The sequence below is a fragment of the Agelaius tricolor genome, unplaced genomic scaffold (genome assembly GCF_023055355.1).
Source record: "Agelaius tricolor isolate 1412-34295 unplaced genomic scaffold, bAgeTri1.0.p SCAF_19, whole genome shotgun sequence".
NCBI classification, from domain to species: Eukaryota; Metazoa; Chordata; class Aves; order Passeriformes; family Icteridae; genus Agelaius; species Agelaius tricolor.
Window position 1 is genome coordinate 10,362,466 of NW_027269279.1, and position 26,547 is coordinate 10,389,012.

The 26,547-nt window shown below is 40.7% G+C and overlaps 1 long non-coding RNA gene across 1 annotated transcript in view; it reads left to right on the forward strand.

The window, feature by feature from the left end:
• LOC139598204 (uncharacterized) overlaps window positions 1-26,328 on the forward strand; it is a 210,650-nt gene extending 184,322 nt beyond the window's left edge. The window contains exon 2 of the long non-coding RNA XR_011681823.1: window positions 26,220-26,328. This is a non-coding gene — a long non-coding RNA (uncharacterized lncRNA). The remainder of the gene's footprint in view (window positions 1-26,219) is intronic.
• Window positions 26,329-26,547: the final 219 nt, after the last annotated feature.

Below are 26,547 nucleotides of genomic sequence, written 5' to 3' on the forward strand. Positions count from 1 at the left end.
AGTAGTAGTTTACAAAGTACTATGACATTTTCAGCTAAGTTCTGCAGCCCCAAATTCTTTCAAGAAGGAGACCCATCCTAAGTGGATCACAGGCTTCTTTTTCAAATGAAGGGATTAAACTAAAGGCACAACCAATTCCAACAATGAAAACCAAATAACCAATAACAATTAACCAATGCTTTACTGTGCAATAAAGAATTTGAATTTATAGAGGGTATAAAACAGAAAATCTTTTTTCTGATGCAAATTGCTTTGAAGTATTAAAGAATGGGAGAAATTTCAGTATCACTGCATAATGATCCCACATCATGTAAGAACATGCCTGCTCAAGTCATAAAATAACTGCTGGCACTACCAGTTCAGATCTGTTCCCTGGCCTCAGGGCTGCTGAAAACCATGCTGTAAACCAAACCTTCTATTAAAACTTAGTCAGGAGAATAAGATACAGGTCAGACTGGTCCAAGTATTATTTGATGAAGGAAAGACCCTCCTAAGTATTTCGACTTTATAGCTCCATTTTTTTTTCAGCTGGAATCCATAAATGTTTATCCATTCTTCCTATGATGTCCTTTGATCTCTTAGGAGTTTTTATTTTTAAAAACACAGATAACATTTCTGTAGCCATATTGGACAAATAAGTAAAGGAGATGACACAGTGATCTGAACCTTTGTTTGGATTTTCTCTCAGTATTTATAAACACCAAGGCAATCCATTATTGGCTGTCAATGTAAAGAAATTCAAACTTACACAAAATACCCATGGTGATGTGATGTATTTAATGTAAGGCAGACCTATGGTGTACAGGAGAGACTTCCCATCAGTTGTTTGTAGGGTTTTTTTGTGTGGTGCTTTTATTTTTTTAAAGGCATTTTCTTCTGTAGGACTATCACCAAGCGCTCCAGTGTCAAATGGAATTTTTAAAGTGGAAATGATTGAAGGGAAATATGTCTAAATAAACAATTCAGAGGCTGCCTTCTTGTGAGAAATTTCTTAGTATTGTGAAACATATTCATAAGAGAACTCAGCTCGAGAAAACCAGGCTTTACACTAAAAAAGTAAAAGGTGGTGAAAATAATCTCCTCAGAGGGCAACAGGCAAAGGGTGGTCAGCAAGGTGATGGGACCATGAGTGCCAGTGGGTCCCTACTCTGCAGATCTAAAGGACCATCACAGTTTTCACAAGCAGAGGAGCTGGACTGGCAGGAGCAGGGAGCTGCAGTGCTGCTGGGGGGCACAGAATTACACAAGGACCTCACTGGTGGTCAGGAGAGCACAGGCACCCTGCAAGCACCCCTGCACAGTGCTCCTCGTGGCCTGGGCATCCTGCCTTGCTTTAGCAAGAAGGAAAGGGTTGATTGAACAGGCACCTGATGTGGCACCGTAGGAGGAAGAGTGACATTGTTTTAAAAGCTCAGCTTCAAAAACAAACACGCAACAAAGACAGGAGTGTATTCATCCCCTCCTATCACATCTGTGCCCTGCAGGCAATGTTCTGAGAGGAGTCTGTGAAACTTGTACTTGCAGCTATCTCAGACAGCTCCACCTAGAACTGTCTCAGCGCTGCCTCTCCCGGAGCCTGACACGCTGCCAGGGCTGTGTACGTGATCCCTCGTGTTCCTACGCAGTCCGAGCCGTGTTTAACTCACAAGTATTTGCAAACACGCCATGCAGGAAAACAAGGTAAACATGAAAACGGGCTCGGGAGGACGATTTGCATCCACTGTGCTCGTCTGCGTGCATTGCAGAGGTGCAGGGATCCAAACACGCTGTCCTGGGGAAGGACCGTGCTGCTCTCTGCCCTCGGGCACTTGGAGATGCTCCTGCACTGCAGATGCTGCTGCGACTCCAGCCCGTGGACTGAGCTGCTCAAGTGTTAGCCAAGGATTCTGTACACGTTTTACAGCCAGAGCTGAGCTCCATGCTGCTGCGGTTGCTGCATTGCCTCTGCCAGTTGCTGAACTGGCTGTTGAAATGGCAATTGCTTGTTCTAACGTGCCTCTGGCAAGCTCTGTTCCGTGCCCCTCTCCACGCCCCCTGCCCTGGCCCCTCTCCTGGGGAGCGCTTCTCATCCCGCAGTTCCTCCTTCCTGCCTGCTCAGGCTCTGTGTCCCCGCTTCACCTTTCTCGTTTAAGGCTGAGCACAGCCCTCGCCAGGCCCCCACTCCTGACATCCCAGACACAAAAGAAAGGGCAGCCCCATGCCTCTGTTTCAGGTAGGAAAAGACATACAAACAGACCTGGGGACAAAGCTGTCCCGTGCCAGTGTCACAAACAGTCTGCACAACACAGCCTCTTGAGGATTGCACAGATCTACCCTATGAAGAGAAAAGTCCCAAGAAGTATCCGTCTTTCCAGCGGAAATTTGTAACTAGAAGGTGTCACTCCAAGCTATGTGGGCTCAGGGATGCTACAGAAATTCATTGACACAAAAACCAACATTCAAAACAAGGGAGTTTTTTACTAACTACTAATGGATGCCCTAAACCAAAATTACCAAATTACCAACTCTTCCAGATCCTTAAAGCTGAGCTTATTCCTTGAGTCTATTGGAAAAAAAAGGAAGAGTTCACCTGTACCAGTAATTACTGCAGAATTAGTTGTGTGCCTTGGACTGAGCACAAATTAATTGATTTGCCGAATAAAATTATCAGTATATATATATTTGTCCTCATGGCTGTTAGTCTGAGCAGAGAGACTACAGTTATACAGCTACATAGGGGAATGCCTTTTAAAAATGTTCTCTGAATACTTCATTAAAGATTTTTGGCATAGCTGAGGTTTCCTGTGTTCTGAACACTGCACAGACAAGAAGTGCATCAGCAAACAATGGCACTTTACTAAAGGCACACAAAAGAAAAACTTGGGAATAACATGGCCTAGCAGAGAAGTTGTGCCAGGGGGAGACTGCTGAGTGGGTTTGGCTTCTTTGTTAACCTGCAAGTGAGGTACAAAGCTTTGCTGCTAAACAGGTCATCCAGAGATGGGTGGGAAAACATTAGTTTTTCCTCATCTGCATTTTGTACAGGAAAGTTGACGGTCTTGCTAAGCAGAAAGCTCTAAATGATACATTTTTTTGTACCTCAACTGGAAGCACTTAAGCAAAAGAGCTGCTACCTAGCTCTCCCCAGGGACAGATAAATCAGAGCTGTGCATTGGTGAGCACAATTTCCATACATAAACATTTAGGCACTGCAATTTATTAGTTGTAGATAGCTCCAGCATGTTAATGTTCATTTGTCTTCCATATTTCAAGAGCAGCAGAAGAACTATTCTCAGTATGACAACATTTACAAGAGAGTTTTTGCAGCCAGCTTTGCCTGCTTAAGGCCCTCACTGTATTTAGAACTGTTACAGCCATGCAGACTCCTCTGGCACAAGGCACCGAGCCTGCTGTCAAGGATGTTTGATTTCTTGAGCAAAGCAAGCAGGACTCTCTCACTGGGGAACATTCAAGGTGCAGTGAAGGGAAGGGAGGGCAACTGATGAGATAGTGACAGACTTGTTTTTCTGAGCTGTGCAATATACAGAGCTTTAGAGGAAACTTCCCCTCTTTTATCCTTTTCCTCACAGCACCAGCACCACCCCAGAACATGCTGGAACTTTCCTAAAACTGCTCTGCATTATCCTTACAGCTTTGCTTTTTCTGGGGACAGATTCTTTGATTTAGAAGAACAGAAGCTTGAAGTTTTTCATTAAGCAGCATGGAGTCTGGAGTAGCCTGAGAGAAGGCCAAGGGTGCCCTTGTGTCTGCCTCCCATAGTTTCAGTAGTTGCAGTTTTCTTACTGACATTAAAGTGGACTCAAACTCTGAACAGTTCATCTGCAGCTTTCCACAGCATCTTCCTGCAAACTCCCTTTATCTTTGGTGCTAAGACAGACTACTGAGACCTACTCATTTAACAGTGGGATAATATATTTGGAATCATGGATCAAATGGTTTCACCACCCAATGACAACACACTTTTTCTCCACCACTGACCCACAGCCATGCACTGACCTTGCTGTACCCTGGCACATGGACCTGCCAAAGCTGGCAGTGACTGCCAGCCAGAGCACAACAAGTGCTGAGAGGACTTTCAGGAGAGAAGGAAATGGGTGCACTGCTACCTTTGAAGGACAAGTGGTGGGAAAGAAACAGATTCTTACCAAGTGGGAGGAGTAATTTGGGACAAGCTGCACAGGATGGGGGGAAGAAGCACAGTGGCAATGCAGGGACAGGGAAAGATGCTCAGAGGAGAGACAGGAATCAGCATCATTTTATTGTATCCAAGAGAGAAGCAGAGAATCATAGACTACCAGGTTGGAAGGAAGCCTCAAGGATCATCTTTTCCAAATGTTACCATCCAAATACTTTCTTGCAGAAGGCATTTCCTTCCTGCCTGATGAACTCAGCAATGGCAGCTGAAGCAAACTGTGACCTTTGCTTTTCAACTTGTCTCAGTAATGAGGTGAAAAAATGACAGTGAACAACATCAGTTACAGCATAAATATACTGATTTTTCAGTCTTAGGCACTGACAGTGAAATATTCCAGACCTGCAGTTCACTCTGTGGTACAGAGATATGCTAAGCATGCTCACTGCAAACCCATGTGTGCTTTACGATGTCCACCCTGAGACCTCACTTGCCTGCTTCTGTACAGCAAACAGCAGACCATGGCCTTAGTCCATGATTCTCTGTCTTGAGGTGCTTTACAGTTCTTTCCCAGACCCCTACATAAGAACTAATCTGTCCTTTGGAAAGATTTATGAAAAATATATTGAGGGGGGAACCAACATTTGATTTGGTTATGCAAACTTGTTCACAGCAAAGCAATCAGGCTGTACCAAACATCTATGTTCAGTCTGTCTGAATTTAAAGCACTTCCAAGGCAAGTTGAAGATCTGGATAATATATTGGGTAAATCATACAAAGTACAAAATTTAAAAAGGAACATTTATCCTTCCCTTGTGGGCAGAAGGAGAAGACAGTGATGGTTCATCAGTGAGAATCACTCCCACACAGGCCTCCCTTCCTGGCTGCTGATTGTTCATTCTGGGTGCAACAGGCTGGAGTACCATGATGGGGACACATTTTTGTGATGGAAACTCCTGTTCTAGTGTTGTTAAAGGCCTTCAGCACCAGACCTCTGAACAAGCCTATACAGGATTGAGGTGGGTTTTTTGCTTGATTGGTTTGTTTAATTGTCCTCCACTTTCACTAATGACAGTGATGATCAGTCAATTGCTTCTTTAATTGTTCCCTTTCCCACTGGAGCCTTCAGTCTTTGTGATTTATGTGATAGAGTTATAAGCAGTCCAAATGCTGAAGTAGTTTGTCATACACAGAAAATGTGACAATTCTTTCTCCAGAAGGAAGCATAGTCTGGCATTTATACCAGGTAGGGAGGTTTAAAATGCCTGACTCTCTTGGCATTTCTAATTGCTCTGCATATTTCTCATGCAACACATCATTATCAAATCAAAATCATCAAACTTCTATTTGTTATTTCTTGCAAAATTATAAGAAAATAATCTCTTCTGCCAGTGTTCTGCATTCTTCTCTTGTTTAGAAATGTCAGGGTGCAAAGAGAAAACAAAGTAGTAGCTTGTTTCCAGTTTTGCTTCCCAGAGTACTCTGAACAAGTGCCCTCTTACATGCTGGGGACAGGAGAAAAAAATGATACAAGTAATAAAAATTACAATTCTGTTATTTTCAGACTTCTCACATACAGAACATTCTGCAACATTAGCAAAGCTATAACCCATGTATTGAAAAAATAAAATCCTTCAGAGAGTCTGAAAAAGCCTTAAGCAATTTCCTCCATCTCTCTAGTACTAAAGATGCCCAATTTTTCAATACAATACTACAAATCTAATCTTCCCTCTAAAATGCCTTGTACTTGCCAAGATTTTTTTTTCCTGTTTCTTAAAAAACAAACAAAAGCTTGTTTTGAAAGAAATATGAAAGGAACCAAAGGAATTATGTTGAGCCAAAAGTCCTGCTTTCTCCACCCTCACTGTACTCATCTGGAGAGCATCTGGCAAACAAATCCATTGATAGTTTAGAAAAGTCTTTTATCTCTCCTCACAGACTTAAAAGGAAAGTGGAGAGCATACACATTCTGAACTAATTGCACATCCTCTTTGCACATCCTACTGCCATTTTGAAGAGATGAGAGTACAGCACACAATACACACTTTAAAAGCAAAAGCCTTCTCTGATAAGACTGCATGAAACCCAGGTTAGTAAAATTTCCAGGAGAGAGGGCCAGCTAAATTAACAATGAGTTGTCCAAATAAACACAGATGAAGGGCAGCATATAAATCCTGCCTCCATACTGTAAGTGATGCCAGAGCAGGCAACAAACCCTCCTGAAGCAGAATTGCACAATGTACATCTCTCCTCTGGTACATAAATCCAAAGCATGTGAGACACAGGGGAGGAAATGATGGTGCCTTTCATGCATATTTATGTAAATGCTATGATTACACCAAGTAATCAAACCAGCAGCATGCAAATTTGGACATGCATCATCGAAGAAATGCAAATATTTATATAACAGTTTAAGTGGGAAACATTTAGGACAATCCTTTGCTAGGAAAAGATTAATTTTCAAATAGCTGAGCATTGCAGAGTTGGAAGCTGGCTGTTTATCAGAATTTGAGCATTCAGCAAACTTCTGAGGACCAAATTCCCTTCTGTGCTGACAGGTATCCTCAGGAAGCAAATTCCCCTCAGAATGAAAACGTAACCTAAACCAGTATAAATTGGCTAATGACTATGGTGTGTATATCAAAATCCCAATTTTCTATTTTTAGTCTATTTAGTATTTGGCTTCCTGCAGCTTCCTGCAATGAAAAGTACAAGGGCTCCAATGCCATTTCCTCCAAAGTGATCACAGTTTTGCTTTCTCACTCTTTCCTCAAACACGTACATGCAAGATAAAAAAAAAATAAAATTAACCTTTCTTAAAAAAATACATTCTATGAACCATTGCACTATATTCTTTGGCAGATGCATAGTCTCAAACATTATTTTAAATCTGCTAAAGAAGTTAAAACAGGTTTCCAAATGACTCAGACTGAGCAGAGCTCTTGGGAATGCTTTCTTGGCTGCCTTGCAGACCTAAGAAGAGATGGGGGAGGAAGCATTAGGGGGCTTTTTTGCAGGTAGTTTCATGTTTTTAGCACTATCAAACGGGATTTCACAGGCTGTCATACTGTGTCCTTATGTCCTGGAAGCTTGGGTGGCTCAGCTGTGCAGCAAGCAGTGTACTCACTGAGAGGAAAGGTCACAGTGCTGGAGAAAACAAAGCAGGCCTTGAAACAGAGAATGTCTGCGGTGACTTGTCCACATTTTTATTTCTGATCTATAATGAGGGCTAAAGTTTGATTTGAAGGATCTGTTTTGGAATGCAGTGCAGATATGTGGAGCTGCCGAGCTGATGACATTACAGGATGCCTGGCAGACCTCACTGTCTTGCCACATGCTCCTCCCAGCTGCAATTCCATTTTAGCCATTCCTCAGAGCTCTCTAATGGACTCAGAGCCTGAGGACACAGATGTTAACAGCTCCCATCAGTTATAAACAAAAGCAATTACAAATAGAAATCCGTTTTCCTTTTCCTGAATGGCTGACTACTCATCTCTCTAGCGATAGTAATTAGGTGAGACGAGTTACCACTGTAATGCCAGGCTGGTGCTTCTGAATTTCTAAGTGACTCTCACACAGCAGAAGTCTCTCACTGCCTCTCCAACAATCACGGCTTGACACAGAAGGGTGCTATGTTCTTTCACTTTCTTTGATTTCCTTCTACTCACTGCCTATTTTATCTCCCCATCTTTGCACTCTATTCTGATTAGAGTTTAGCTTCAAATGGAAAACAGCATTGCTACCAGATTACTTTTGCATGGTGGGATTTGGGTCTTTTTTCAGGTTAAGTAAACTGGACAAAAACTTTAGTGACAGAAAGATATCTAACATTGCACAGAGAAATTCCAAGAGCTGTTTGTCATCTGTTGGCTAGGGGAAGAGACAACCCCCAGACACATTTAAAAAAATTCTCTTTCAGTAGAAGAAAAACAGGATTTATAGGATTTAGACTGAGCTAACATAGAATGCAATATTATGCCTGTCAATCTTCACTCATTCTTTATTAGGCTTATCTGCCTTTTAGTAATTACGATAGCACGCCTCTTCTCTCATGGAATATTGTATAAAGTGTATTTCATTGAGGTTTAAAAAGTTTTATTATTTCTGCCACTTAATTCTGTCTAAGACTAGGGGAACAGAAGTCAGCCCACTACATATACATCAGTAAAATCACATTATCCCAATGGATTTCTATAGCACTCTTCCAGAATTTTAAGCCAAAGAAAAGATGACCTGACTCTATGCTAGAATTATAATTCAACATCTACTGTTCAAAGGAATCACTGGCTAAGGTTCACCTATAAAGTGTATGAGAATCTTCTAAACAAAAGGTATTTCATGTGGCTAGTTCAGAAAACAACAAGCCAGCTCTATTACTATTAGTCCAGAGACTGGATCAATTTTGCCTCTTGAGACAAAACCTTTCCAATATTCTGCTAAAGCCTTTCAGCAAAAGTAAAAATTAAACCTAGATTTTGCTATTTAACACCTTTTATTGTTCTTTGTAAGTTTGCATTCCTCTGACAAAATACAAGCTAACCCATCCATTTCACATCTAACTGATTACTCCTTGTGCAGTTCTAGTAGAGATCAGGGAGCCTTGTACCTTGTGGCAGTTAATCCAGTCAGCGTTTCATACAGAGATGAAGCCTGTCCTTCCCTTCCCTGGTTCAAACTGTCTAAATCTGGTTTATTTTGGAATGGTTTTGTAGGTCCTAAGCCTGACTGGGCTCCGTAGATATTAACCCACAAAGCTGAAAGTATTAAGGGCGAAGGTTACAAGAAGAGTATATCTCATAATTCTTAGACAGGATATTGAGGATAGAGTCAAGTTCATGACTATTACACACCATGTATACTATTACCTTTTTGTCCAGTACTACAACTGGTTATTTTTAGGAAAGACTCACAACAAAGATTAGCTAACCAAAATGTTATATTTTTCACACCTTCCACTAACTAGGATCTTGTTCTACACCTGAAAAACCCCAAGCCCTCCTAAAGTTTTACTCATTTCTGAAAGAAAAGGTCTCTTCCAACCTTGCTGATTGTATGATTCTATGATTCTGAGAGCTCTTCCTGTTCAATATTACCCATGTATCATCTTAAATTAAACTAGATATTAATTTTGTTAAATTAACATTAATTGTTAAATTAACAATATGATGCCTAACTCATGATAAGAAAAGCAGAAAGGATGACTATTTTACTTACACCAAGGAGACTAGAACTGAAAATAAAAAGGAAATACACAGGACATTAAAAGCTTACAAAAAGGAAAAAAAAAAAAAAAAAAAAAGTACTCCTAAAGTGATTCTCTCTTTGAGGCTGCCCTCAGAACCAGGCAGAGCTGGCAGCCTGGCCAGCCCAAGGTCAGTGCCAAGCCATGACTCAGGGCTGAGTGAGCAGCAGTGAGAACCTGGCACTGCTCCACACCTCCCCAGGCCTGGACTGCCCTGCCCTGTCCCTGCCCTGCAGCCCTGTGCCTGTGCCTGTCCTGTGCCTGCCCTGCAGCCCTGTGCCTGCCCTGTGCCTGTCCTGCAGCCCTGTGCCTGTGCCTGTCCTGCAGCCCTGTGCCTGCCCTGTGCCTGTCTTGTCCCTGCCCTGCAGCCCTGTGCCTGTCCTGTGCCTGTCCTGTGCCTGCCCTGCAGCCCTGTGCCTGTCCTGTGCCTGTCCTGTGCCTGCCCTGCAGCCCTGTGCCTGTCCTGTGCCTGTCCTGCAGCCCTGTGCCTGCCCTGTGCCTGTCCTGCAGCCCTGTGCCTGTGCCTGTCCTGCAGCCCTGTGCCTGCCCTGTGCCTGTCCTGTGCCTGTCCTGTGCCTGTCCTGCAGCCCTGTGCCTGTCCTGTGCCTGTCCTGCAGCCCTGTGCCTGCCCTGTGCCTGCCCTGTGCCTGTCCTGTGCCTGTCCTGCAGCCCTGTGCCTGCCCTGTGCCTGCCCTGTGCCTGTCCTGTGCCTGTCCTGCAGCCCTGTGCCTGCCCTGTGCCTGTCTTGTCCCTGCCCTGCAGCCCTGTGCCTGTCCTGTGCCTGTCCTGTGCCTGTCCTGCAGCCCTGTGCCTGTCCTGTGCCTGTCCTGCAGCCCTGCCTGTGTCTCCCTGCAGCCCTGTCCTGCAGCCCTGTGCCTGTCCTGCAGCTCAAAGCATCACTAGAAATAGTCTCTAGATTGGGCCTAAAATCTGATTTTTACACACATGAATCCACACACCATGAATCCCACTCCTTGTACTATTTGGGGTCTACTTCTGTCTTCCAGATCTGACTCCTCACAGATCTCAACATACCTGGTTATCCTTTCTTAAGCACGGGTTTTCTCCTTCCTGTCTACCTGTTAAGTAGAAACATACTCCTACCTATATTCCCTCTGATAAAACTGCTTACAACCTGAGATGGATGTGCAATAATGAGGTGAGAAATGTGGCATATCCTTGCAATTCTTGCACACTTGCTATCAGCATGGTGAGACACTGAGTCAGTACATACCACTGGATGGTTTCAGGCACAGCAACATCCATTGGCATATTACCTATATATTCCTATGCAAATCCTAACAGCACATCACTTAACCATAGTCTGTCAAGCAAAACGACCTCTTAGATCTTTTATTTTTCCACTGGAAGAACCTTACATCAAAATTAGCACTGTCAGTGGTACAATTATGCATACACACATTAGACAATCAAATAAAACCCCTTGGGTAGTCTGTACTGACAGGCTGTGATAACTGCTTGACTTCTTAGATTGGCATATCATATAACCTAATGCTACTACAATCTTAACTTCTCCCTCTGGATCCACTAAATTACTGTGTGCTGCTCCCTGTATGGCAGGATTTGGTAGAGAAAGTGCAGGGACAACTGGTTTTAATGGAAAAGAGCAAATTCATAAACACTGAGCCAGGACCTCCAAAGACATCTAAAGAGACACCCAGAGAAGTAGGGCCTGACTCCAGCTGCCCACTATCTCCTGTATCTTTCTGACGGGCGGGCTTTACACACCCAAAACAAAAGCACTTAAAAATCACAAATGCAGTACTTGAGAAAAAAACTGTGTCACTCAGTGATCCAGTGAAGAGGAAATTTAAAATACATTTGAGTGGCACTACTGTCTTTGTAAACTCAAAGGAGAATCACAGACTAAGACAAGAAGAGACTAAGATCATGTTTCAGCTGCTTTTTTGGTATACTCTAGATATTAATTGTTTCTTGGCTTTGGAAAAAGTTAAATAACTAAAAGAAGCAGCACCACCAGATTCCTAACAGTCTGAAAACCTCATGCTTCAAACAACAGAAGTATTGTTACTGATTGCCATGATGTTATAGTTGCATGACTTGGCAGGAAATATATGCAGTTTCCAGGACACAAACTGAGGTGCTGTGAGAGAAATATTGTGGATTGAATTCTTTCTCCTCAGCTGAAAAGAGAAAAAGCAGTCAAAATATATACAGACCCCTGACATACAGCAGGTCACTTGCAAGTCAAGAAATTACCTGTGTAATAATTAAAAGAAAAGCCACAGAAGTTACAAGAAAATCCTGAAGTTGCTGTGTAGTTACAAATCTGGAAGTTAAGGACAAGATTTGAGACAGGCATACAGATGTCTTTTCTAGCACAGGAAATTGGAATGATTCCAAATTTTTATTTAGCAAATTTCACAATTATTGCAATGGTCCAAGAACTTGTGGGAAACATCATCCTCTTGTGCTGTCTGTAGTTTTGCCATTTGCTTTATTGATATAGGCTTTGTTTTATGGTTTTGAAAAGCAGTTTTGCAGTCCAGGGGCCTGTATTGTTAACTCCTTAATACCCTCTGACCTGACTACATCTGCACTGTTACCTGTAGCTGCAAGGCTGAGCTGATCCAGGGGTTCTCCAATCCAATGGGTTAAATTCCTTCTTAAAAGGAAAGAGCAGGAACCTTAATTTGCATTAGCAGCACTAATGCTCACAAGATATTACAGTGAACAATATTACAATATATTTAGTGATACTGCAGGATATCACAAGTATGAGTTCTTTTCCAACTGTAAATATCCCCACAGAAGTGCAACAAGAAAAAAACTACTGGGTTTTTTTTCACATAACATTTTTGACAGGCTGTTTTTCAGGATTTCAATCTGTAGCCCATGGGCTTTTCTTTGAAATCAAGAAATCTGTCACCTTTAACATCAGGTTAAAGCAACAACAGAAAGTAACAACAGACAGTCTTATCCAGAAAGCCAGGATCAAATTCTTGTATCTGTTGATGCATTTTACTCAGTCCTCTATTATAGACGGGTTAGGTTCCAGAAAAAGAAACATTAAGATTCATTGTATCTAAACACATCTCAGACTCTTATGTGCTTCCTCTATTCTTTAAAACTCAGTGCAGTCTTATCTAGCTGGTTCCCTCCACGGGGATATCCCTCCCTCAGCTCCCATCCATAGCAGAAATTTGCATTCCTGCTCAGTGCCTATGTTTATTTTTGGACATACACAATCATTCTAATGAGTGATAAAACCCCTGGGTGCCCAGACTGATCTGATAAGCACCACTGAGTGCACAACTGCAGGCAAAGCCTAAGCATGTTTGCTTATTTCCCACAGGTTCTGTCCACTGAAACATGGCTTGAAATTAAAGGGTAAGCAAAATACTTAATAAGGGGGAAGGAGAGGAAGGAAGATGAAAACAACTTTCTTTAACCATCCTCTCTGTCACTCTCCAGACTGTTCCTGTTCAATTTTGCCTTGAGGTATTCCTTGCAGATGTTATATGGAAGAACATCATACAGAGTAAAAACACGTGTTCACACACGTCCAGTTCTGATGGAAGAGCAGGATTATTTCCTGGGCTGCTTCACTCTGTGATAGGATCATTCAGTACCTCTTGCTCCTCTAGACCTCCCAACAAGGCTTTACCTGAGTATTCTGCTTAATTTAATCTTAAATGTGTGAAATTCACCTGTCTGCATTGTTGTAAAAGATCAGGCAAATGTATTGGAAAGTCTTTGGAAACAAGAAATAGAAACCACCACTCCCCTTCAGCACATCTCTGCCTGGAGTTTACAGTGTGGGATAAATTGGGTTGTGTAAGATCCATGAAGTGGCAGTCAGAGGAATTGTATTCTGCCTGACCTTATCAGAGAATGATTACTGGTTGCTATTTCTCCCTCAGATTCAAACCTGGGTTTTATTAGCTACCAAATCAACCTCTGCAGCTCGGTGGGAAAGTCACCCTGAATTACCTTCCGAAACATTTTCTGGATTTCAAATTCTCCATGACATGATAACAAATAGAGCTATTTTGGGAAAAAGACAAGATGCTTTGTACTTGGCACTGTTGCATGAGGCTATCGTTAATGCTAGACAAATCTGAAAAGGCAATTAAGTTTAGTCTAGCAAGGCAGTGGGTTACATTCTTGATTACAAAGTAGGAAATTAAAAGTTATCAAAACCAAAACAACAAGTAAGACACAGAACATATTTGAAACAGTTCAATTCTCCCAGCTGTCTCAAGACCTCTCTGAGTAATGTCCCTGGAGGAGATATGGGAGAAGATGGGAATTGGTACAACTATATTACAAATTTTCACTTTTAGAAATAACTTGCCATTACTGTGAAAACAGGAACTGAAGTTTGAGGTGGCTGAGGTGGCTCAGAGCTGAAGATACCACTCTCTTCACTTCATCTATTTCCTCTCCTCATTTTTGGTCCCACCTTGAATGACATTAACATTTTCTCTGCCTGGGTGATCTCCTGGCTGTATAGAATGTTTTTGAGCATTGTTTTTGAGCTTAAGCAATCTTCAAGAGGGGTAATATTCTTCCAGGCTCGTACAGCACTTGAAGTCACATCTCTATACCTGCTCTTTAAACTGAACACACTTTAATAAATATTTTTATCTTCAGAGGGTCACTATCCAACATTAATCACACAGATGATATACTTGGTGTGAATGTGTGTTCCCTCCCTAACATTCAAGGGAAGGAGCCTTCAAATAAGGTGTGTCCCACTTTCCCCTAACACAGAATGGCTGAGGCTGGCAGGGAGATCTGGTTTATCTGCTCCAAACCCCCTGCTCCAGCAGAGCCATCTCTTCTCTGGAGGGAAAGGAGAAACATCTCCATCTTTGGAATTTTCAGGACTCTGCTGTGCCTGATCTGGTCTAACGACAGCAATAATCCTACTTCACATCAGAGGTTGGGCCAGAAATACTTTCCAGCCATATCTCTAATCCCATAAATATGAGTGTGCTTCATTCAGTGAATCGTTTTTATTTTTCTCCTGATCAAAAAGTCCCCCCATCCAGCAAGTCAAAGCTCACTGCTGTCAAGGGCCTTATGCCATTGGTTTCACTCCCACTTTGCAGTTCTACATCCACTACTGGCACTGCCACAGGCTGAATGTTTTGGGTGCTGTCACACTGGAACATTCACAGCTCTGTATTTTTAATGCTATCATGGCTTGGTTCATTAACTACTCCACTTGAACCTTGTCTTCCTTTCATGAAATATTTACAGCTCTTTGGTAATATTTTGTACATCTGTTTTTTCCCCCCATTCATCTAAAAGCCATTACTAATGTTTTCATAATAAAGGACTGTTTTACTGAACAAAGATAACAGTAGCTAAGTCAAGAACAACATGAACAAATTAAAATTAAAAAAGGAAGTAAAGCCATTTAGAATTCAACAATACACAGCCATAATATTTAACATTCCCTGCTAACACTAAATAACATTGTAGTGTATTATTCTATTCTATTCTATTCTATTCTATTCTATTCTATTCTATTCTATTCTATTCTATTCTATTCTTCAAGGTCCATCTCATATTAAATGAATGGAAGTTAAGACAGTATATTCCAGTCACTTAAAGTAGCACTATCAACTTTTATTAGAATATGGAGATAGGTCTGCTTTTTTAAATTAACACCTACACTAAAGCTTCTATTTGAAAGTGAGAGAAATAAATTTTGATTTGTCATTGAAAGCTACACAACAAGTTGCTTTTTCCTTATTCACAGGTTAAGTCTGCACCTGGAAAAGTCACTTCCCTCCTTGTGTTAGCATTCCCCATGATGCCTGGCACTTCTCTAGTTCCAGCAGAATGCAGCCACCACTGGAGCTTGGAACACTGAAGCACTCAGACCAACCCTGTGGCAGATTATCATCTGCCTTTGGTCTGGGATGGATTTGCATTCAAGGGGAGCCAACAGAGAGAATATTAACCAGAATCCAAGTGTTCCTTGGAATCATGAGTTCGTGGAAGACAAACTTAACCTAAGTTTTCATAGTGCTTCCATTTGATGATTAAAATTTGTTTTTGTATCCATAGAGATGTAGAGTGCAGAAAAGCCATAAATTTTTGGTATGAGTCTTATCACTTGGCAGAAGAGTAAATCTAAAGCTATTTATTAGTTTATTAATGAAGGAGAACATAAATCTGAAGTTTTAAAGTATATATATTTTCAATTTCCTTATCTAAGTATCTGCATGAACAGGTTCAATACAGCAGTTTTTTACTGAATGAACCTGTCAAGAGACAGAAAGACTAATCAATAATTTGATCTACTGATCTTCCAACCATTAAAAGACCCTAAAAATCTAACCAGATTCTTGTGGATATATAGCAGTTTCCACCTTGGATAGTCAAAATGCACTGGATGCACATTAGTGGGTGGATTTTAAAGTTTTATTTGAGAAGCAGTTTAGCTACCAGCTGTAATATGAGAAATGTCTGCTTCAACTCCATGCCAGGAGACAGAGAGCAGCAAGAGTCATCACTTCCTCAGTGGAGGTGGAACAGGATTGATGGAAGAAACAGCTGAAGAGTCCATGGGGGGAGAGTGTGTAAAGAAAGGGTGGATCACTGTTCTGATAAGGAAAAGAACATTCTTGCTTGCTCAATGAAAATGATTACACTTAATGTATGCCACTAATCCTCCCACATGCCCTGAAGACCTAAGTGAGCCCATGCACATTGTTCTCTGATGTTTTTGATGGCAACTAATTAATCTTCATGAGAGGGAGTGCTGACTTCAGGGGTTTTATCTCACTGCACTGCAATATATTTTCATTGGCAACTGGTTGGCTTTTCCTTTACAACATGCAGCTTGTGAATGTCTCAGTTATTTTGTCAATGCAGTCACAAAGATTGATACATCTATGTCTAAAGCAGTACACTTTTTAAAATTGCAGTTCAGAGTCCCATTTAAGTACCAGGCCCACAGTGATTTATTTAAGGGTTTATTATGTTCTCAATTACAAGTTCAGTGGCTTTTGGAGCTTTTTCTCTGGCCTCCACTCTCAGTTCCTACTTGGATACCCTTGCACATCCTCCACTCACTATTCCCTGAAGGCTTTGGTATCCAAACCACTGCTGCCTTCTTTTTCTTGCTCAGCAACAGCAACAGAGTCAGTGGCAAAGGAATATGGCAGAGAAATGAGTCACCACTAAGTAGTTCATTAAACCACACATCATATGGAAGAAGTTACTGTATATTAAATATGTTGACTTGGTTCCATTATTCCCTTAAATAATAAAATTCTACTTGAATGATAAAATTTGCAAGATAAGAAATACAGAAATGAAAAAGTAATTTACTACATTGATGAAAGCAAACCCACCCGTTCCTTTCTTAGCTCCTAGATTTAAGTGCTGTGTTAAAACCAAATTTTTAATTTCAGTGTTTAAAAGTAAAAATAACATATGGAAGCAGTTTGGGAAATTTAGAAATCTTTTTTTGGTAGGAAAAGAAAGCATGGTGGGTGTGACAGAAGTAATGGACCTGAACTGTGCATTTGCACAGACAATACAATATCTGGGTAATTGGGAGCAACTGCATTTATTTTAAACTACATTTAGTTCCATCACAGCCTCTTTCTACTAGACAATATAAAATTATTTCTATTTAAATTTCCTGTTTAAGTCAGATAAAAATTTTAAATGTTTAGGTAGCTACCGTGGCACTTCTGGAGACATTTCCCATGGGGAGTATTATAAGCTTTCATATTTCTGCTTGTGCAGGAAAGTGAGGGCTGTCCAAACAGGAGATAATGCTAAAAAGACAAATTTCTTTCACCAGGTTGGAAAGGAAGAAAGACTTGTCTGAAACCTCTGTAATGGGGATGCCTGCCTGTGTTTTCATGTTTCCATGAAACCATCTCCCCCCAAAAAAACCACCAAAACCCAACAAACAGCCAAACAACAATAAAAAACCAGTCCCCTTAGCCAAATTCTAGTTTGATTTTCAAGGTTGCTTTGCAATGGAGATTAGTTACTGCTAATTTCTCTTTTATTTCCCTCCATTTCTTAGACCATACTGAACACTGATCATTGGTTTCATGTTAACTTATTTAAATCTGTTAATGATCTCAACTGGTCCAGTCTGAGCACTCTGAATAACCAGCTCAGGTTACAGCATTGCCGTGAAACAGAAATATGGATTGAGATCCAGCACTAGCAGTGCAGTTGGAACCTGAATGCATTCAGGTTCTACAACAGGCTACCAATAATTTTTGTATAAGTCTTTGGCACTGATCCCCTCTTGAAAAATGATGATGAAATTTTAGAATTACTCAGACCCTGATTTGAAACACAACATCAAGAGTTTCTCAACACATCCCATACATTATGCATAATGAACTTAAACTATTCACTGGCTGGTCAACTTATAAGAATAAACAGAAACAGGAGTCCAAGTTCAAAACCTCAGTTACTTTGCTCTTATTTCCTTAAGCACGCATGAACACAGAGAGATTTTATCACAGCATTTCACATGTGTTCTTAAAAGCAAGAGCTACTTACATTTTCAGCTACAGAGCTTGAAGAAACTTGTGTTAAAGGAACTTTACTAACTAAAAATTCAGAGCAGAAGAATTGTGAAAATTCCCAAACTTACCGAGGCACATTGTCCAGAGGTATTGCAAGGTAAAAGAATTCAAAACCCCTTAAATTACTTTTGTGCTCTAGTCCATTCTATGTTTACCTAACATTCAGAAGATCTTCCTGCTGCTCTCCATGAGACATTCAAAAAGGCAAATGAGAGTATTCAGTACCTTGGGAAAGCATGCTGCTAATTAGTCACCTTTACTTGATTAATTTTCATAGTTAACAAACATACATGTCTTATTTGTGATTTATGGAAATCTCATTTATAACACACATTTCTACACAGGCTTGCTTGCTTGCTTTTGCAAACTTAGGCACCTGTTGTATGATTTCTGCCATCTTATAAAGAGAACTCCCCCAACCAACACATCTTGCCAGTGTTTTTAACAATGCAAGGTAAAAACCCAAAAGATACGAAAATTGCTGCCTTCATCAATGCTTGAGTATACTTCTATCCCTGTACTTGCTCATGTTTCCTGTAAATGCTAATAACATTGATTTCATGACTCACTGGCACTGTGGCAGAAAGTTATCAAAATTAAAATTAACTTCCAACAGAAATACTCTCTATCTGTAAGAGGAGAAAAGAAAGTAACTGGGTTAAAACCTGAGGAGAACTGCCACAGCTTCCCACCAACCATGGAAGGTCTCATAAGATTCAGCTACATTTACCCACCTCTAGTAGCATAAATACACTGTCAAGGCATGTGAAACAGACCAAATTCTTGTGTGGGATTATGTGATTATATCACTTCTCCCATTATTTGCCATTTTTCTCCTTTTACTCTACGATTGTTTGGATAAAGTTGCACTTTTTCAGAAAAACTTCAGCTGACAGAAGGCTGCACTTATGGCTGAAATATCAGAATAAACAGTGGGAGTTACCCCACACCACTGTACTATTCAGTGTCTGGACTCTGTGTATCAGCCTGACACACTGGAAAATAACCTCCTTTGCAGAGGGATTGATTTCTAATCATTAAACCTCTCTGCTGAACTCTGCTTTATTCACAGATGTTTCTCAGTGGTATCATGTGACAATCATGCAGATGCATTTCTGTTATTTAGATTTCTGCCCCTCTTTTTTTCCCTCTCAGCAGCACTGGCTTGGCCTCCTCTGCCCTGGAGTGCTGGCTGCAGAGGGAACTGGGATAGGCTGTTTTTAACAAGCAGCACATTCTGTTTTAAACCCTTTTGCACGGAATACAAATCCTTGAATGTTTTCCAGAAATCTGAAGTGTGTTGACTTCTACACTCAGAATAATAAACACAACTGTGCTTGTCTAACTAAAAAGAAGTGGAAGTGCTGTTCTGTGACCCATTCAGGACAGAGCAGTCAAAATACATCTGCCCTGCCCACACTCTCAGTATCACAACTGGCTTTCTCTGGGTGGGAGTGGTGGGGGTTTGACGGGGGTGTTGTTGTTTGATTCATACTTATTTTTATTAAGTAGTTCCTTGGAGTAGCAGCCAAGATTTTAAATAGTTTCCATAACATAGCTGACTAATAATCAAGGTGCTCCTCAGTTTCTGCCATTGAATTGGGCAATTCCTTGAGCAAGGTATTACCCTATGCTATCAACAAACTGAGCATTCCACTTTGCATCAGCAGCAAACAGCCTGGGAAAATATTGCTTGACTAGCATTGCAATTCCTTAACTGAAAAAAAAAAAAAAAGCCTTCAAACTCTAAGGCCTCTAGGGATGTTAAGTTTAGCTAAAAATCTAAGTGTTGAAATTCTATCCAACTGGAATGCATAGCAGCATTTCAAATTAAGATGCTGTGACTAAGGATATGGTAATGCCATAAGGAAAATATATTAAAAAAAAAAAATCAGAGCCCAAGTTAGGCAGTGTAAAGATGACTGTGATATCATAGAAAGCTAGTAATGCCAACTCAGAGGGAGGAATTACCCACTGCCCTACCTTATTCTGCTCTTTTATGTTCATGTTGAGGCAATACTGATGCTTGAGCCAACACACAAAGCTAATAAAGTTAAGTTCTAACATCAAGGCCATAGCTGGGCTCACTTGAAAAAATTAAACTGTCAAATTGTTCAGGTCACAGCCCAGCTGGGGCAACAGGAGATCAGCCAAGGACATGGATTGTGGCAGCTCCCTCTGAAGTCAGCATGAGGTCTTATTATAACCATTTTTATCAAAGCATCAGCCAGAGGGAAAAAACCAAATGTGGTCAGAGGAAAGAGGTGCATTCGAGGTACTGGCACTGCCTCCTTTTGTTTATGCCCAATTCTGCTGTGATAGGCAAGGAAGATTTGTCTTTTGTTGAACATGTTAGCCTAGCTTTTCAATTGTGTTTCTGCTGTTCACAAGTGGGAGAGCAAAAATCTGGTTTTCAGCTTAAAACATTTTCCAGCCTTATTTGATATGAAACCCTAAGTTCTTTATAAAATACAAGGGGGTTTGTATCTATTCTAGTTTATTAACAACTAGAGAAGCTTTGGTTTTTTATACTACAATAGGATAAGATATGGCAGGGCCTGAACAACAATGACCTCCTCTATCATCATCAAAATGCAGTAGAGCTTTCAGACAAAACTGCTGTTTGCAGAATGAATTTTTAAATAGCAAGCAATTTTCTTCCAGAAAATCCCCCTTCCAGTTTCATACAGGAAACCACAAGGATTTTAAGCAGGGCATTAATGTGAGACTACACATTGCAGTTACTTTCCTGCTCAGTGTGATCTACTGGATTTCTCACTGCTTCCCTTAATATATGAACTGGAACAGAGAAGTCTGTCAAAACTTTTAATTCCTTAATTGGCATACCTGAGTTTATAAATGAGATTTTCAAAAGGCACACAACTGGTTCAGACAAGAGCAGAACACAGTTATTTATATACTTTTGGGAAAGGGAAACATGTTTAACATTAATGTGCAGCTGTAAGTTCATGAAATTATAAAATCAATGCACGAGTGTAGCCTCATAGGACCATTCACTTCAATTTTTGGGCATTAATAGCTCTGCTAAGAGCTGAGGGCAATGAGAAGAAGTTTCTTACAAATGACAAATCAGATTCTGATCTGCTCGTCAAATATTCAAGTACAGCTGTTAGCAGCAATTAATTTTCCTGCAGCTTCACTTCATTTGTAGTCAGAATTAAACCATTCCCTTCCTTGGCAAGGATGGCCTCTCTTTTCAGACACTGCTGCTCAAACTGCTTGGGGCAAAGTTCCAGCTCCTCACAGGTTCCTGTTTAATGCATGTCACTGCCTCAAAGATTCAGCTCCACTCCCATTTAGCTCTACTACCTTCATGTCTATACATTATCTGAATTTTCCCTTTAAAATCCTAAAAATAGTCAAGCCCTACAACTGCTGCTAAGATTACATCAGGATTTTGCTTTCACTTGAAACAGTTTATCTTTGTGGGAAAAGGCCATAAAGCCCAACACACCATCAGGAATTAAATGGACAGAGAACTTTCATCTGCAAGGAAGAAAATGAAAATCCTCTTTTCCAGCTTTCAAGTATGCCTGACCACGTGGTAACTTTTCAAATCATAAGGTTCCTGCTAGGTTCCCACAAAGGCTTTTTAATATTGCAAAATAATAAAACAAACACTGTAGTTATACCCTACCAGGTGAAATCCTTGCTGCAGCCCTCAGCACAACGCCACCTCAGAGTAGTTTGTGTTCTGCTGCTGGTGATGCAAGGCCAGGGAGATACAGGACACACCAGTCATTATCCCGGACTCCCTTGGAAGGCTGCCTAACTTGTCCTTGCAGTTTAGTTTTGTTTTGATTCTCCCTGGGCCAAAACACATGGCTCTGATTGTGTTTGTCAGTGTGGCATCCCCAGATCTGCCCTGGATCTAAACCAAGCATGTGAGTGTGTTTGCCATTTGATGTGGTTGAGAATCAAAGCAAAGCTCTGAGATGGGGTTTCAAGCAATCCTTCCCAGGCTCCCTGTCTTTGCTGACTGTGGCAGAAGACTGCCCTGGAGGGGTCTGCAGAAGGACCTAATGCAGCCTGCAGCACCAAAACAAACCAGCTTGGCTAATACAGACTTGGGAAGCCATTGCCATTAATATCTCCACCTCTGCTGCACTTTCAAAACTTTTTCCAAAACTTGCATAACCCAGGGGAGAAAAACAGAAAAGGTGCCTGTGATGCAATGCTAACATGTTAACATGGAGTCCCCTAAAATTCCTCTACCACTTGGTGATAGGAACCACAGATGACACAGAGAAGACTGGGAGGAACTAGATCAGATCACCTGCTTTTCTACAAGCCATGACTCCCCACTAGATCAGTAAGTAAATCAGAGTAAGATAACTCACAATTATTAGCAGCAAAGGTGCTGCTTCTTCCAAAATGCTTCAGATATCACTCAACAATCTTGGTTTTCAAGGCCATCAGTTGTCAATCAGTGCCAGGAAGCACTCTGAAATATTCCTGCCATTGACAACACTTGCTCAGAATCACTAGCTACAGGACCATGGATGCCTTAATATATGTTATGCACTCTAAAAAATAACCTAGGCTACCATAAACTTAGAGCTACCTGAATGTCCTTCCACCTCAGGGCTTCCAAAATTATACAGTAAGACACTGAATTACAGCTAATAATATAAACCCCTTACAATGATGGGAGTGAAATACCAAGCTTGTCTCAGTCAGGAACACTGTCCATGCCCTTCACTGACAACAGCCAAAACATTATTCCCCTTTGAGAGTTATGCAGCTCAAAGTTCTGGAGGCAGAAAGTTCTTGATATAATTTGGAGCTTTTTTTCTACAGCTCTTTGGTCCAACTAACAAAAATAATAGAAGACCCTTGTGAGTAGAGTAGCACTGTGAACAGATATGGCTCACAACCACTAGAAATAAAAAAAAATTTAGTGGGTCCCCAAATTTTCAGGTCATGATCTGATTTTCTTGAGAAACATGAGAAATGCCCATGCACAAGACAGTGTTGGTTGTAACTGCTCACTTAATTTTCACCATGCCCTGTGTCAGGGATACCAGACCTTGGCACTGGAGTAGTCACAATCTCATTTTCCCCTCACAGAAAGGACTCCAGGGCAGCATTATCTGAAGAGATCTTTGAGTAGCGTGCTGTTGGTACTGCACAACATCCCCAGACACTGAGGATCAATAAACTATAAATTTACAGGATAGAAATTGCTCCTTCATAGATCCTGCTGGTCTTCTCCCCTTCTCATGTCTGGAATCAGCAGTGAAAGAGGGCACCTGAACTCAGGACAGGGCTTTTCACATTCCCTGGGTGGCCTCAGAAGTGTCACTGTGTATTAATTTAGACAGCACTAGATAAACAATTCTTAACTGGAAAAGAGCTCCAGCAGCTGATTTGGAAGGCAAAGCAGAATAAATACTATGTCAGTACAAACCCAGCCATTGAGCCCTTTGCTTTCTGTCCTCCTGCCATTTCCAGCTTTGGCTGACAGTGTTTCCTTTGGGAATCTAGAAAAAACATGCAATTCCCAGCAGCTCCAGCTGCACTGGTGAACTTCCTCTAGGTTAGAAGTGCACAGAACGAAATGTCTGTTTTCCTAAGCCCAATGAAAATCCAGAACAATGTTCTTAGATTTCATTAGTCTATCTTTAGAGGGAATATAGTGAAAATAAAAATCAATTCCATGGCTTTGTTTATTTGTCATAACAAAGGTTCAGACTTGTGAGGAATATTCTCTGCCAGTCAGGATCCAAAACTCAACAGCAAGAACAGCCTGAGAGTTATAAATGAGAACAATTTGCTGAGACCCATAGCAAGTTTAAACCCATTTATTTTCAGAATTCTCACATAGGATAAATGATTTACTGTTTGAATTTGTAATATAATCCTAATTTCTACTCCTCCACTTCCCAGCATGGAGATTGACAGACATATTCTACCAGTTTTTGTCATAAGTGCTACTTTATTCCATGAATAATTTTGTGGTATTGTTGATCCTCAGTGAAAATCCACACTGTCAAGCTGATGTTTCCTAAGCAAGAGTAGTATTTAGCTGCTGCTCCTTCCTACCTGTCCATCTCATTTTAACAGCTAAACACGATATAAATAAAATTACTTGTTATGCATGGATAACTTGAAACTATTTTGTCATTAACTCAAGAAAGAGGAGTGAAACAGCCATCAGGTGAGAGCTGTTTTATGTGAGAAGTTTTCTGGCCCAGATTTCAAGAGAATCACCTTCAAAGCACTTTCTACAATGCAGAGGTAACGTTTATTTTCTTGAACAATTACAGACCCAAGACACAAGAGCAGTAAAATTGTGGAAAACCAAGGAGTAACAGTCTACACTAGGTGGCACTGCTACACACGGCTTAAGTTTATTTGCTGTGGGTTCAAATTTTTGAACAAATATCTGTATTAAGTTTGAGGGATGTATTTTAGGGGAGCTTTGGCAAAGAGCAAGGAAGCATTCTTTGTTCTCCTGCAATCACAGACAACTTTCACTATGTAATTATTATCTAGAAACCAACCAGTAGGAGTCTTAATGCTAATGCTGTTCCTGCCTGCAGGAATTCCACACCTGATGTCCAAGCCACTCCCCTTCAAGTCACACGCAATCAAAGCCACACTTTGCCTTTGCAACACAAACAGGAGGCCAGTCCTGTTCTCTTCCACTTAAAAACCTCCAACCAACCAAAAACAACAACAAAGTAATGTTTCACTGCATGCACAAAGCTTGATAAAGAGTTGTTGGTGGTTATCACTGTAGAACGTTTGATTTGCAGCCAATAGGCATTAAAATGCAACAATTCAAGACTGTGAACTGAACTTCTCCTAATCAGTGATTAGAGATGGGCAGAGTTGTGAGGATTTTTCCCAAAGCAAGCAAGGCCAACTGACTTTTAGACAGAAGTGTGAACATATCCTGCAGAAATACAAAGTTTCTGAAAGCAGAATCTGTTATGGCCAAACCCATCTTTCATTCTAAGTTTCAGAATTTCAAAATCTACTGTCAAAGAAAGTACTAAGACAGAATTATTGATCCCTATTGACTCATACACCTAGAGAATAGTAAATGTTGGTTTAATCCTATCCACATGCCTTTAGGGGGTTATATTCCTGTCTTGCTGAGCATCACAAAACACAAATACCTTTTTTCAGAAAAAGATCCTACAAGAAAGATTCCTATGACTTATGGGGGGAAAAAACCCAACCCAAATCAACCATTTTGTAGAATTTTCACTCTTCTGTGACAAATATTAGCATTTCTTTCAAGTCTCCTCACAAGGTTTCTCTGATTACAAAGTTGTGCAATAGGGGAATCTTTCTAAACAAATCAATGGAGTTTTAAATTTCAAATAATAATAAAATAGGCATTTTTACTTAAAGCTATTTTTTCAATATAATCAGATTCAGCACAGCAGAATAATTTTTTTTTTCTTTTAGACTAATACCCTCAACATCTTTTTCCCAGAAAAAACCAAACCCTTAGCCTGTGAATTTTAGTGAGATCTACATGGGACAGACTCATTCTTTGCTTGATCCAAAACAGGAAAAGAGAAAAAGTAGAACAAGAACTATGATCTTGGCAACTGAAATGTCTCCTCTGTACTAAAAAACCCTAAAAGACAGAGTTTATAATCATCCCTTCTCCAAAAGAAGTGTTAGCAGACATTACTACACCAGACATTGATTTGTGGGGTTGTTGTTATCTTTAAACCAAGTTTTAATCAAATTTCATTATCAGAACAGGAAGCAACAAACTGAAAGCAAACATTCTTGCTCCAGTCAGCTTTTAAAATTCTTTTGCTTTGGTTTCATTTCAAGTGTCTGACTTCTATTTATCTAAGAAAGGGGAAAAAAAATCAGCATCTTCTGGAAAAACTGCAAAATGGAAATGTTGAAATGTATAAACCAGCTTGCTGGCAAGGTCCTCCTGACAGCAAGGCAAATGGTTCCAAGAGATTGAATCTTTCTTGAAAGGCCAGAAAGTATCAGGCAGTCCCAAATTACTGAACATATTCTACCCTCTGACTTCAACTGAAACAGTACCAGCTACTACCTTTGTGAACTCGAAAACTAGCACTGTATGAAAAGGTTTGAATATTCAAGGCTCTGATGCTGGATCCAAAAGGGCAGAACTAAACTGACAGCATCAAGCATCCTGCTACAGCATCTGACTGCAGGGGCAGGGCTATCATGCTCCTTGCAGAGAGGACAACAGTCTCACACCACATGATTTGAGTGCCTCGCTGGCCATGCATTTGAAACAGGTGCTACTAAGCTCCTTTTCTTTTTTTTTTTTTTTTTTTTTTTTTTTTTTTTTTTTTTTTTTAATGGAGGACAGGAAAGAAAATAAAACATGTATATGCTGATCCAGCCTGGAGGAATAACATCCTCAGAGACAGGCTGCTCAGAGGAAGGATGCAATGAGAATTGGGTGGATCAGTTCAGAACAGGAGCCTGATCCCCAGCCTGTCTCTGTCCTACTCCCAGATGATTGGCAAACACTTCCTAGGGCAGGTACCTGGCATAGGCTGGGAATGGCAGGGCAGGAATCTGAACCAGGGGAGTTGCTTAAGCAGACTACAAACAGTCTCAGTTCTGTCCTG